Source organism: Myxine glutinosa, chromosome 12, assembly GCF_964187855.1.
Source record: "Myxine glutinosa chromosome 12, kmMyxGlut1.1, whole genome shotgun sequence".
Classification (NCBI taxonomy): Eukaryota; Metazoa; Chordata; class Myxini; order Myxiniformes; family Myxinidae; genus Myxine; species Myxine glutinosa.
Window position 1 is genome coordinate 77856523 of NC_136272.1, and position 15000 is coordinate 77871522.

The following is a 15000-nucleotide window of genomic DNA, read 5'->3' on the forward strand; positions in this document are numbered from 1 at the left end:
TGTCACACACCCAAACCTGTCCCCCACGTTTCGTCCGAATCCGTCCATTGCTTCTTGAGTTATCCTGCTCACAGACAAACAAAGAGACAAACATCGGTGAGAACATAACTTCTGTCCACCTTCGGTGGCAGAGATGATGACTGGTCTGGGACTCTTTACCTTAGACACCCCAACTCCTCCTATGATGATGTAATCATACAACCTTCTTCATAACTGTTGAAGCATATCGATGGGGCCAGGAAAGCCAGATGCCAGCAGATTCAGCCTAAATCAATGGCTACTTCATTGGTAAAGTCACAGCAGCACCATTTTTAGGCTACAACACCATTTTGTGTTTTGTTTGTTTTTGTTTCAGTTATATTTCCAATATTCATAAGTATTCCTCCCCTATCCAACACTGTTAACCTGCAATGACTTTTGTATCCTGCCACTAGTGGCTGTGTGACTGACAGTTTTGTATCACCATTAATAAATCCAATGACCTCGGGATCACCATTGATGCCCTTGCCTCGTGAATGCACTGTCATTATCAACCCACAACGACTTTTACGTTTTGTTATTCCTGGCTGTTTCTTATGGCCTTGCATAGCGACTATCGACTGCATCGAATCTTGGCTACCCCAATGACGCCTTTACATCATGCATACGCTGTAGCAGGGTTTCCTTTTGACCACTACATGGAGGATTGGGGCTTGCCCTATGGATAGAGCCATCTACTGTGCGACTCCTACTGCATATTGTTACATTTGTGGGGGTAGGCATGGAATACCTTCGGAAAGTTAGAATTGTGTAGTTTTAGAATGCTCTGTATGCCGCGAAGAATCTCGATGTAGTAAGTAGGCCGTCTCTCCGGGTAAGAGCGTTTGCATGTTGCCATAAGGGGCGTGGCTTTGTGCCAATTAATCTAGGGCTTAAAGATTAATTCCCCAGTGTGTAATTTGCCCCCTGTGATCTTCCCTCCATCTTTATTACAATTAAAAGCCCACCAAACAACAACAGCGATGTAATGGACTCGTTCGCTCACAATGCCGCCAGGGCTAACCAACAACCAGAATAATTCCTGAACGACAACTAGACTCTGCCCCCCGACGACTCGTAATGGAGAGACCACACCCCGAGCTTCATGATTGGTTTGGAGCGATGGATGATTGAGTAGCGCTCGGCGTTTAGACGGCATGACGTCAGAGAGCGAGAAAGTTCTCCGTCAGAGGAGAGCGACTCTGCACAATTGTTGGAGCGGTTCCAGGTCACCTTGAACCGCCATTGCATTCCATGACCTCGTTAAGAGAGATAAGTGCTGGCACTATACAAAAGGCCATTATTTATTTTCTTTAATTCCCCCCTACCCCCTACGCCCTCCCCCATCTGTATATGAGTTGGAGTGGAGACGTCTTGCATTAGGATATTAGTTTTTACCGCACCTTTAATTGTTATTTGCATTTACTTTTATTTTAATTTTTTTCATTTATGTAGAAGGCTCCAGGCACAGACGATGTTGTCTTCATCGAGGCCAGACCAAATAAAAGAGCTGCATTGATAGAAAAGTAAAGAAGGAGAGAATAGTCTGAGAGTTTTTGAGAAAGCAGAGAATCTGCTTTTTGAAAAGGGGAAGATCATAAGTGTTTGAAAAGACATGGGAAGGTAAAGAGTTCCAGAGTTTGGCAGTGGAGGGGAAGAAACAAACATCATCATCATTATTATTTATTCCATTTCTTTGTTGTGCCTGTATATTCGTTTGTGTCTGTGGGGATCTGATAACGCCTGCGTGTTGGCCGTCCGATCAGATAAGGCTTCGGGCCTTTCCCGGGCACGCGAAAAGATAATCCCGCCAAGTTTTGAAATATGCCTCGGAGTTAAAGCTCGTTTCGGTCATCCATCACCCAGGGGTCTTAATCCCGGGGACGCGACAGTATTTTGTATTGGATACGGTGGAGTTTCTATTGGTGGTGAAAGCGGCGAGCATCACTTCATTGGTTTTTAGGTGTACAGATCAATTTTGAGTGTGGAATAATCGAACTATTGAACTTGATTGGAATACAAAACATTTGGTGAGACAACTTAGAATTGCACGAACAAAAACAAGGAGGTGTAAAAGGTGTGGACCGGACTTAAGACGAAATATAGATGTTGTCATCCGGAAAAGCTGTATTCATTATATGATTGTTTAAATCTTGATTGCTGTGTGTTGTTTCAGTTAGTATACAGCAAATAAATATGGCGAATTGTTCTTTACCAAGGATTTTTATGCCCCTGCCGACGAAGTCGCTGGAGGCATTATGTTTTTGGGTTGTCCGTCCGGCTGTCCGTACGTCTGTGCGTCCATGATAGGTTTTTGTTACTGCGATAACTTGAGAATGGCTGAAGGTATCCAAGTCAAACTTGGTGCAGGTATGTATGAGGTAAAGTCAAACTTGGTGCAATGAGGTAAAGATGAACTGAAAGGTCAGCGGTCATGTTAGGTAAAAATCCTGTTACCGCAATAACTTGTGAACCAGTGAAAGGATTTTGACTAAAGTTTGTACATGTATGTGTTATAATGCAAAGATGCACTAATTTGATTTTGGGGTCAAGAGGTCAAAGGTTAGAGTCTGTAATAGGTTCATAACTTGAGAATGGCTGAAGGGATCTAAGTCAAACTTGGTAAAGGCATGTAAAATGATGTAAGGATTAACCGATTAGATTTTTGGGTCCCGAGGTCAAAGGTCAGAGGTCATGTTCAGTAGAAATCATGTTACCGTGATAACATGTGAACCAGTGTTGGGATTTTGTCCAAAGTTGGTGCAAGTATGTATTATGATGCAAAGATGAACTGATTTAAATGTGGGGTCAAGAGGTCAAAGGTCAGAGTCCGTAATAGGTTTTTGTTACCACAATAACTTAGGAACGGCTGGAGGGAACTAAGTTAAACTTCGTACAAGCATGTATAATGATAAAGATAAATGGATTCGATTATAGTCTCAAAACGTCAAAGGCCAGAAGTCCCGTTAGGTAAAACTTCTGATACTGTGCTAACTTGTGAACCAATGATGGCATTTTGATCAAACTTGGTAGAAGTCTAATCAGTTCATCTTTTCATCTTGTGATGAAAAGATGAACTGATTCAATTTCTGCATCAACGTTCAAAGATCGTATCGGGTACAAATGTGCTACTTGAGAACAGCTGAAGGGATTTAAATCAAAATTGATACAAGTATGTATAATAGCGGTCAATCTCGCGACGTCAAAGAGTGTCCTTCTAGTTATGGCTGATGCTAGATCATTATGGAAATTTCAAAATTACGTATTCCACCTCAGCTCTGCGTGCATGTACAGAAACACCAGGAAACGTCGGCGTTCAGGGCATCGTCACTATAATACTCTCCTCCAGTCTGTCCCTCCTACGTCTATCCATTCATGGGTGGGGCTTCCCACGTTGAGGGCGTGGCTTCACCCATTTTGGGAGGAGCTTCAAAAACAAATCTCCAACATTTTGTTTGAACTGCATGAAACAGCCTTTGAAATACCAACTTCTGTCCTGGAAGTCCTTGGTGTCCTTGTGTTTTATACTTCTCCCACCCCCCCCCCCACCCCCCCACCTTCCCACGCCTCCTCCCCCCAAACCCTCTCCCTCCCACCACATCTCCCTGCTCTCAAATGTTGTGTTTGTGTGCTTCCTCTTCTCTCCCCATCTTGTCTTCCGCTCCCTCTTTTTATATATTTTGTTTGTCCGGTTGATTTGTTTGTGAAGTAAATGTTAGCTCTTTCACGAGCCTCGATTCAGTATACAAAAAAAAAAAAAAAAAAAAATAGCTCTGAGGCCTCTTGTATTAGGCTCGCGCTTTTTGACTCTCTCACGATTTATCCAAACCCTAATTCGATATCTGATTTAATTTTCCATAGTCGCTCGGATGGTTTTAGACTCGGTTGCAAAGAATGGGAAGAACATCGGACAAAAGTTACCATTTTTAGAGAAAAATGCATTTTAAATGAAATGAAGGCCTGCAATATAAAGTCCATTCAGACTCCCTCATGGCTTTTTCTCAATTCTAATTCGCCATCTAATTTCATTTTCTTTATAGTTGCTAAGATGGTTTAATTCTGGGTGTCAGCAAAAGGTGAGAAAACGGGCAAAATGCATTTTAATAGCCGTTTTGAATGTGTCTGGTGGACGCGATGTTGGGATGGGAAAAGAAGAGAGGGGAGGGGGTTGGAGAGTTTGGGTGTTGGGTTCCCTACTAGAAAAAAATATAATAATAACCACCTTTAGAGGCCATTTTTCCCCGCAAAGCGGGGGTTGGCCTTTTTCGGGAACCGTGGTTGTTGTTTTTAGGTCCCCTTTTTGAAGGTCGGTAGTGTTTCGGTGCAAACCAAACTGCAAACATAGTGTTTCGGTCCCCTACTAGGGAATTAGTTATTTATATTACTAGGGCATGCCCGTACTATATATATATCTAAAATTATATCCCCCCCCCCCTCTATTTACATGAAATGGTTTGGTCCAAAGCGAACGGCTTGCGAGTACGGTGACAATCCCCCCCCTCTATTTACATGAAATGGTTTGGTCCAAAGCGAACGGCTTGCGAGTACGGTGACAATCCCCCCCCCCCCCTCTATTTACATGAAATGGTTTGGTCCAAAGCGAACGGCTTGCGAGTACGGTGACAATCCCCCCCCCTCTATTTACATGAAATGGTTTGGTCCAAAGCGAACGGCTTGCGGAGTTTGGTAAAGAAATCGCCATCGCGTGCACAAACGCGCAGGAAAGCGAATGAATCGCAAATTAGTTTTAATTAGTTTTAAAACATAGTTTAACGGCAACATAGTTTGCCAACGTGAAATAAATGAATACGCTCTCAAATGTGCCGTCCGAGGCAGAGTCTGTTCGCCACGTTCGGCACACGTGATAGCTCGCTGCTCTCTGATTGGTTGAATCGTTTTTTGGACATAGCTCGGTAACTACTTGTCCGATTAATATGAAACCTTGAAAAGGCACATCCTCAGGTCCCCAGCAATATACCTGGCAAGTTTCAAGTATATCGGACCGGTAGTTGTCGAGAAACAGCGGTCGCATACACACAGACAGAGATTACTGGCATTATAGATAGATTACTTATTGAAAGTACAGTGACCGAATACTGAAGTTCGGGATCGAATCGTAGTCTAATTATATAATTTTTCATATTCCCAGGATGTATATAAAGTTTATTTCAGGCGATTTTACTCTTATACCATAATTTAATTAAACAAAACTTCAAAACACTTTGTACGTAATAAATTTTTAGGTGGAAGGTTGTAGACAGCAACTGCTCGGGGTAGTACTACCATTCAGCATTAGGAGCGTTAAAGTGGTGCCTGGAACCATCTTACACTCTCCGTGTCAGGATTTCTGGTCTTACTTTCTACCAGGCTGGCTTCAACCTCTTTCTTGCAAACAAACATCATACACTTTTCATGATACACTTTTCTTACTCATTTTCAGTCCTCACCTTTACATTCTCTCTCTTTTATTTCTCTTTCCTCACATTTGTCAATGCAGTTATTTTATTTAAAGCCTGGCCTCGAGGAGGTCTATATAGTCCGTGACTGTAGCCTTCAACATAAATAAAAATTGTACATGTGGACTAACTATACAACAACAACAACAACAACAACAACAACAACATGCATTTTAAGGCCATGTTCCCTGCTAGAGCGGGGGTTAGCCTTGCGGTCCCCATGACGGTCTTCTCCATTTTGCCCTATTTTCTGCATCGCCCCTTGTTAACCCCCTTGCCCGCATTTCTTCTTCCACCATCTTTAGCCAAGTCTTTCTCGGTCTTCTCCGTCTCGGTGGACTAACTATGGAATACAATATTTATGAATAACGTTTGATTTTAATCAATTTTTAATTTCTAAAGCGAAGTGTATTCTATGCTTTCAAGTTTAAAAATGAACAACAGAAGTAAGTCATTCAGGCAGGTTCTCCCCACTCCCTCCTCTCAAGACAAGTTAGAAGTGTTACTCTTCCCCCTCTCCCACCCCTCTCTCCCTTCTCCCACATACCGTGTCTTCTCTCCCCCTCTCTGCTGTGCAGTAGCCATGATGTGGTGGGAGGGAGAAGGGGGAGATTTGAAGTGGAAGCCCCAGGGGGCAGGGGCAAAACTAAACTGCTCTTGCACCTTCGTGCCACGTGGTGATCATAAAACTACCAAGTTTGGTGAATTTCTGCCCAACCGTTTAGGGAGGGAATAGCGTGATGGATGTAGAGACTGATCCGATTACAATATATTTTTAAAAAATAATGGGGATAATTATACTAGATTTTATTCAAAATCCTGGGGATGATTATACAAATTTTTTTTCAAAATGCTGGGTAAAAATTATACGTTATTTTTTTTTTTTCAAAAATTCTCCGGATAATTATATGATTTTTTTTTTAATTCTCCGGATAATTATATGATTTTTTTCAAAAATTCTCCGGATAATTATATGATTTTTTTCAAAAATTCTCCGGATAATTATGATTTTTTTCAAAAATTCTCCGGATAATTATATGACATTTATTTCAAAGTGCTGGGGATAAATTATACTAGATTTTTCAAAATCCTGGGGATAATTATACTACTTTTTTTTCAAAATGCTGGGGATAATTATGCTAGATTTTTAGCTCACCTGGAACAAAGTTCAGGGGAGCTTGTGTGATTGCGCGTCATCCGTCCGTCCGTCCGTAAACACTTGAAACTTCTCCGAAACCGCTGATGGGATTGCGACTAAATTTGACACAAATTATATTTGTTGTGTTGTGACTAAAGTTTGTTCACGGTATTAAAAAGATCGGGGTCTAAGGGGGTCTACCAGGGGTCAAAGTGGATCCAGCTTTGACCCCCCAAAATAGGAATTTGCTTTTTCCTCTGAAACTACACACACTATTTCGATGAAACTTTACCACAATCTTCATCGCCCGTGATGTACCAAAGTTTGTTCACGGCATTAAAACAATCTGCCCCTTTGGGAGTCTACAGGGGGTTGCCCCCCAAAATCGGTGTTTGCTTTCTTCTCAGAAACTACACACACAATTTTCATGAAACTTTACCACAACCTTCATCCCTCGTGATGTACCAAAGTTTGTTCAAGGCATTGGAAAAATTGGGGTCTGAGGAGGTACATGGTGGTGGGAGTGGGGGCGGGGGTATTTTTTTCTTTGTTTATTTAAAGTCTTATGATTTTGATAGTATGATTCTAAATGCTGCCCTGTCTTCTAGCAACCATTGAAATTGGTTTAAAATACCTTTAGTCAGTGCAGTATGCTGTTTATTCTACTAGGTGAGCGCCATGGGGTATTGCCCCGATGTCTTTCAAAGTGCTGGGGATAATTGTGACTGGCTCTGGCAAAAGCAGACACTTGGGGGCATTTCTCTTCGCGAGAAAAAGCCGAAGAGAGTCAAAATATGACCACAGGGACCAAATTGAGATTTTTATATGGATAGAAAGAGTAACTTTTCTCGATTATTATGCACCAAAACATTTTTCAAAGAAACAACAGAAAAGTTGTGAAATTCGACGAAGAATCTAAAATGTCATTCTCAAAATGTGCTCAGAAAGTCACGATTCCTCGGTCAAAAAGACACGAAGATCGCGAAATTTCGATGTTTTACTACGAGCCCGACATCGTAATTCGAAGGAGATCCCTGACATACATGTTTGGTATGAATGAAAAGCTCTACATGTGCACATTCTTTGTGCGTGTGAACTTTGAACCTAATTTTTCCATTGTTTAAACGAAAATATAATTGTCATTAAAATCCCATAGCTTTGTTAATTTTCATCCAATTAACATAATGTATATAATCAAATGAAAGAGAAAAGCATGAGGAATCAGATGATATCAAAATCTCAATTTTGATTTTTGCCCACAAGTGTCTGCTTTTGCCAGAGCCAGTCACAATTTTGCCAGAGCCAGAGCCAGTCACAAGAGCCAGTCACAATACTCGGTTTTTTTTCAAAATCCTGGGGACAATTAATAATTCTACTATATATCTGCATTCATTGCTAAAAGTTGGTGTGTGTGTGTGTGTGTGTGTGTGTGTGTGTGTGTGTGTTCACCGTGGCCACTAATTGTATAAACAGGAAATTATGTGAAATCAACACCTCTCGGTCTCATGCACGGATATTTCTCGTATTTCCTATAATTCCTTGTCCGATTTTCATTCAGGAACACAACAATTATAGTTAACCGATCTGAAATGTCCTTTCTTTTGTCTACCTCAGGGGTTACTAAACCCAGGGTAGCGACTCAAACGTGAAAACCCCTCTCAAAATCCCTCTTTTTTTTGAGGGGGGTTTTCACGTCGAAAGTGTTTTATCTGAAAAATTTTATCGTAGGTGCTGATACCAAGTAGGTACCAGTCACGAGGAAATTGTGATTTCAAATTTTGGGTCACGGACAAAAAAGTTTGGGAGCCGCTGGCCTAAATGCTGAAAATTATTTTTGAAAGGCCATTTGAATAACATATTTCGTGCAAGGAACGGTAAGTTAAAGGTGCCCGGTGAGCAGAGGCGAATCAGTGTAAACACACAAACAAAGCGCATGCGCAAAAGGTCTCATTTAGCATTCGTACATCATTTCAAAAGTCGCATTGCATAACAAACTGAAGAATTGGGTATTTTGCAGACTATGATATTGGCAAAGCCGCAATAACAGTGTCGTGGCAAATGTCAAATGAGGAATTGCTGATTATGAAATACTCAGACCATAGTCATTATGAGATTATGTGGTATTTACAGACAGGTGGAGGGGGTGTACCTTTGCATGTTAACAAAGGAATTCAAGTTTTCGTTTCACCTATAATTGCTGTACCAATCGAATAACAATGTGTATGGTTGAGTACGTCCGTATTAGCCAAGATTTATGTCAAGTATCGTCATGACATCATATGTGTCGTATATATTGTTGCGGATATGGCATTTGGCCTCCATATCCGCTTGTAAATATTCCCCTATTTCCCCAATACTTCCCAACTATCCCCAATCCCCCATTCCCTAGTCCCATTGTCTGTAAACAACACTCTGTAGAACCGACCTTCCCCTTTTTCCCCCATTAAATGTCGTGCCCAGGTCCACCGCATCTCACGTAGACAACTTTCGGACATCTTGCTAGTTATTCTTAGTCTATGTCAGTTAAGGACTCGTTTCCATTAATTCTGACTCTTCGTTGCACCAGAATGTGATTGTATGGCACCAATAGTGAGTTTAGGACCTCCCCATACCTCCTCCCATCTTCCCCATGCAACAACAACAACTACAACAACAACTACAACAACAGAGGGGGGCGGCGCGCGCGGGGAGTGTGCGTCCTCACTCCGGCTCGGTTAGCCGCCATTACCCATGTGCGCCGACGGGGTTACCACGAAGGGGCTGCCTGTCGGCCCCTCGTCAAGGGCGGAGCCGGTAACCCCCCGCACCCAATGAGAAGCAACGGGCCGATTCCATCTGGGGCGGAGCTAACGAGCCGAGGGCGTGTCACTCCCCGCCGGATATACGCGACGACTAACCGGATGTGAGGTCAGATGCGCCTGAACTACGGAGAGCAAAGGACGCCACCCCCAGCGCGACGATACCTCCCCGCATCTTTGGACCGGACCGGGTCGATTCTGTCCTTGAGCCAAGAGTGCACCTTGAGCCATCGACTACCCGCTTTCCTTGCCATCAATCCCCGTGTGAGTCAGTTTTGTCCTGTTTATCTGTCGTCTGTCGGGGCTATTATAAGACCGTAACTAAGTGCCTACCTTCCTATGTTGTACCTCTCATCCCTGTAATCTGAACGTTCCGAACTAATATAACCTCCTCCGGAGGTCTTGAGAACTGAACCCTTGGTGTCGTGTCATTTTAACCCAGCCGTTGTGTCCTTTCCTTCATTGATTTAGCATAGCGCGATTCGGCCAACGTTCGAGTGTAATCGGGTAACCTGTGCGAACACGGCGGCCATTCCGCTCGGTCAAGCAACATCTAAGTCGTGTCCGTAACAATATTCACCCAGAATCCCCACATAATATAATCTTACTTGATCATTTGGTTATAACAATCGATATGTTTTGTTCAATGTATATTGATAGTGGTTTTTATGATTTGAGATTTTAATAGAGTTGAAGTTCATCCGTTGTTTTGGAGCCCTCGCAGAACATTTCTCAATTCGGCAAATGGATTACAACGAAAATCTCGAAAGAAATCCTCCAAATTCCTGATACATAGATAAAATTTTATGTTTTTGGAGTGGTCAGTTAAAAACAGCAATTGACAGATGCACTTACTTCCCCTGTAATGTCGTTGCATTAGACAATGCAGATAAACTCTGGATGATGCCTGAAGTCAAGAACATTATATGGCATCACCAAAAAGCGTTTCCAAATGGATCAGCATTCCAGGGGTGATATTACCGGAATCTTGCATGTAAAGTGCTCAAACAAAAGCGAATTTTTATGACAATTCCCTTCGAGATCTAAGAATGGCTGATATATCAAAGTGGCCATAGAAGTATCCGGTTACTTGCCAACAAATTACAGATATATTCTGCTATCTCTGTTCCTACACTTCTTGAGGGGACTGATGAGAAAATGGCTGACATGATTCATCAATAATTTTCCTCCATGTCCCAACATCAATCTCCTATGATGGTGGAGGAAATTCCTGCATACCTTCGAGCTATGAAGCCCCACCCCAAGTTCAAATTTGTGAAATGTACTGTGAGTTGAGCAAGATCATTATTATAATAGCCTTTGGTCCTGATGACATACCTAATAGAACCATAAAGGAATTTGCATGCAAGCTCAGTATTCCTTTAATTGATATTTTCAACTCATTACGAAGACAAGGCAAGTCTACTTGGGTTTGGAAGGATGCAATTGTTGTTCCCAATAACGAATGAAAAGCCAGCTGTTACCACAAAGTTAAGACCGATCTCCTTGACATGAGACATGGCTCATTGCAAAGAACTCTCCATGGGGAATAAAATATGTTAATGATGACGTCATCGGTCACGTGGTTCGGCCGCCATATTTGTCCTAAATGGCCGATAAAAAAGTAAATTCCGGCAATTCCTCGGTCTCTGACCGATTTTAAAAATCTGTTTGTCTGTCTGTTTGTCCGCACAGAATAAATATGGTTTTCTCTGCAACCGGCAGTCCGATTGACAGGAAATATTCACCGTAGGTGCAACTCCACCTGTAGAATTTTTTTATGATAATTATGACGTCATATGTCACGTGGTTCGGCCGCCATCTTGGAAAAACCAAAAAACGTTGCACCTCTGTATCTCCGAAAGCGCTGAACAAAAAAAATTGAGACATGGCTCATTGTAAAGAACTCTCCATTGGGAATAAAATATGTTAATAATGATGTCATAAGTGCCTCCATTATGACGTCATAATTCGACAAGTACAAAACTTCAACCAATCGAGATGAAATTTCTTGAGCGTCATGTCGGCATAAACTGGTGCAGAAAAAAAAATGATGATGACGTCATCGGTCACGTGGTTCGGCCGTCATCTTGGAAAAGCCAAAAAACTTTGCACCTCTATATCACCGAAAGCGCTGAATAGAAAAGTTGAGACATGGCTCATTGTAAAGAACTCTCCATGGGGAATAAAATATTGTTATGTCGGGGGGTAAAGGAATATCTAGAGCCAGGTAGATCTGTATAGGTAACATACTTCGACTGTCGCAATAGGGAATCTACCTTGTAATAAGTTATATGTGTAGTCCGGTTTGTCGGGATAAGCTGTATTGATGTCCCCACTACGAGGGAGCAGGGCGTGCTAAATAGTGCAGGGATTATGGATAAGATTCCTTTGTTCGTCGTCCCTGTCGCCAAACCTTTGTCCCTTATGGCAATGCATACTCATATAAACACTTTGATAGGTCCTTAGTGCACACATTAATTAGTTCCCTTCCCTTACAATGACCTTGGAAGAAGACCGGCAGGAAGCCAGATCGGGGCACCGCCGGATGGCCGCCGCCAGCCGCACCACCAGCTGGCCGAGCAACATCGCGTGAGATGAGCTGTAACCACGCCCAGGAGGACTGTGATTTGTTGGCGCGGAAGGCGCGAACCTGGAGCGAATCAGCACGGAAGGCGCGAGGAGGTTCGGCAAACGGCGGGAAGCTACGAGGCTCTGGTTGGTAACGTGCCAGAACTGACATCACATGCCAGGTTTCAAAAGAACTCGCTGGCGGGATTCTGGAAGCTTCGCTCTGGGGGATTGAGTCGTGAAAAAGGTTCGCTCTGGGGAATTGAGTCGTGAAAAAACCCCCTCCGGTCATTGGTGGTGGCCTCGGGCAAAAGTTGCCCCTTTCAAAATTTGGGTATGCCAGCCAGCTGGGGGGCTGTGCTGGCGAGATTTGGACATGGGGTCCAGCCATGGGTGTCGTTGGTACGACCTGGGCCCCACGGGGGGCCTGGTGGAGTGTGGCGTCCCTTGTCCATCGGGGCGCCGCCTGGGCGTGTGGCTCGGGCCGGCAGGGTCACCGGACCCTGGTGGGGGACAAGACCTTCAGGGGGGGTCCGAGGTGGTTTCTCAAGCCTGGGATGGCATTTATTGAGGACCACTAGGGGGAGGTGTTGTGGGCCGCGCTTCGGTGGTGGCATCGCAGACGGCCAACTTGGGCCCGATGTAGTGACCACCCGGGCATGCGGCCTGATGCCCTCTCCCTGAGACTGTGGGACAGCCAGCATGTGATGACCTGCCATGCTGTGCTGGGATATGGACGCGGGTCAAACCGCATGGACAGGGATGGAGATAGCCTGCCGGACAACCATTGGGGCATCTGTGGAACGTGATGGTGTGAGAGTGACCTTCCACAGATGTTCCATTATGATTTGTGGACTCTCGGTTTGGGAAGAGAGCCATGGGAGTGTTGAATGGGAATTTGTAACGTGCCGAGCATATGGGCCATGCTCGGCTGGCATGTGTATGGAGAAGCACCCTTCTTTGGTGAGTTTAGTAAAATGTGAAAAATGTTTGGCATGGGTAATCTAAGGTTCGATGCAAATTTAAGGGTGAATTTTGAAATGGCATGGTGGTCACTGACATCAGTGACACCATTATTGATCCAGGTGTGCTAGACCAGAGTGTTGGAGGCTGTGATAAAAAATTGACAGGTTAGCAGGACACAGCTTTCAACTGGTTGTGGGGGCGACTGCGCCAATATTTGGGACGCGGGTTGTGGGGATGTAGTTGTGTAGTCTGAGGGTCAACGTGGTGCTGTGCATGTCCAAGGTGTGTGGACCATGTCTTCTGGGTGGGTCTCCTGGTGGAGCATGGCTGTTGACTGGACCTTGGTGTGGTCAAGTGTGGGTGGGCACTGGGGGGCTGCAGTTCTGTGGACTGGGCGACGAGGGCGGCGTAGGTGACGTGAGGGGAATGCCACGCACTGCGACCGTCTCCCCCAGGGCCGAGGTTGTGCGTGCGGTAGTGTTGTTGGCAGCATGTGCTCACCACATTGGCCAGCTGGGGCTAGTGCAGCTGTGTTCCTCGCAGGTGGGGCCGAAGGATGGATGGTGGGTCGCACCCTTATGGACACTCATGGGCCATGTTGGCGTTTTGACTGCTCACCTTGTCCCGATGACCCTTGCCCGACAGAGGTGCGGAACTGTCGTAGCCACAGGTAGTTGTTTAGAACAGTTCACCGTTGGATGCGGACCCACATACCTGCCAGTGTAGTGAGGACAAAAGAGAAATTTGGTAAAAATTTGATTGGTCCAATGAGAAATTTTGGGATTTTGAAGGGTGGATGGCACTTTTGGACCTGACCAACCGGTAATTACCTGCACATCAAGGTAGAGGTAAGGCCTTGATGTTTACTGTCCCAGGCTTCAGGACTTGCTATTTAAATTGGGGGACATGTAATTTGGAGTTGGGGGCGGGTGAGAGTGATGACATGGTCGGTGAGGGGGGATGGAATGGGTGCCACACAGTGTCTTGTGGGTGGCGTTTGTTTTTGTGTTGTGGTTATGTGGTTGTGAGGTTGGAGAAAATGGATTCTGGAATAATGGAATACCCTCCGGTTAAAATGGATATTAACCGGAGGGTATTCGCACGAGACAATATGTTAATGATGATGCCATAGGTGCCTCCCTTATGACGTCATAATTCGACAAGTACAAAACTTCATCCGATAATGATGAAATTTCTTGAGCATAATCTAGGAATAAATTAGTTTAGAAAACAAATAATGATGACGTCATCGGTCACGTGGTTTGGCCGCCATATTTGTTTTAACACAAAAGGCTTAAAAACCACTGAAAATACGTCCTGGCGAGGGTTTGCAATCTCTGATTGCTCTTTTTCTTGTCATGTATTGTTTTCTGGTTACTCACACCCCACCCTCCTCCCCCTGCCTACTAATAGCTAAGACATTTTTTTATTAATTAAAAAAAATTGGCTTTCAATCCATTCTGCCTTATTGTTGCGTTATTTTGGATCCTTGTAATTTCCTATCCGGAGTGCAGGGGTTGGCACAATATATTTTCTTCTCCATCAGATATTGGTTTTCGTGTGTGTGTGTGTGTGTGTGTGTGTGTGTGTGTGTGTGTGTGTGTGTGTGTGTGTGTGTGTGTGTGTGTGTGTGTGTTAGTGTTAGTTATATTGATCATTCCTATTTTGAGTTGTTCTGCCATGCCAATTGACTCCAGTTCTTTCTTCTCTTTTTTTTCCTCTCTCTTTCTTAACTTGGGCTTACTGGAATTGTTATGTTTGTCCTGTGTCCTTTCTTAATTACTCTCTTTGTCTTTCAAGTCTGTTTCCATGGTGACATTTCCCCTTTGTTGGGAAGGGAGGGCTTTCTCTCGCAGCTTGTTTTTTTGTCTGCTCTTATCTCTCGGATGTACTGCATGCAGCACAAATTAGGAGGGCCTGTTTCAGGTGTCAACTTTCTGATTTGTTCTCATTATGAGTTTATTGGTCCATTTTTTGTATTCAATGGAATTGTCTTTTGGTGAATGGCATGACTCTTTAATACTCCACTATGTTGTTGGCCAGCTCTTGCAGT

At 43.8% G+C, this 15000-nt stretch overlaps 1 protein-coding gene across 1 annotated transcript in view; it reads left to right on the forward strand.

The window, feature by feature from the left end:
• Positions 1–15000, forward strand: part of LOC137437536 (cadherin-18) — a 116736-nt gene that overhangs the window by 63949 nt on the left and 37787 nt on the right. The gene's annotated exons all lie outside the window — the stretch shown is intronic.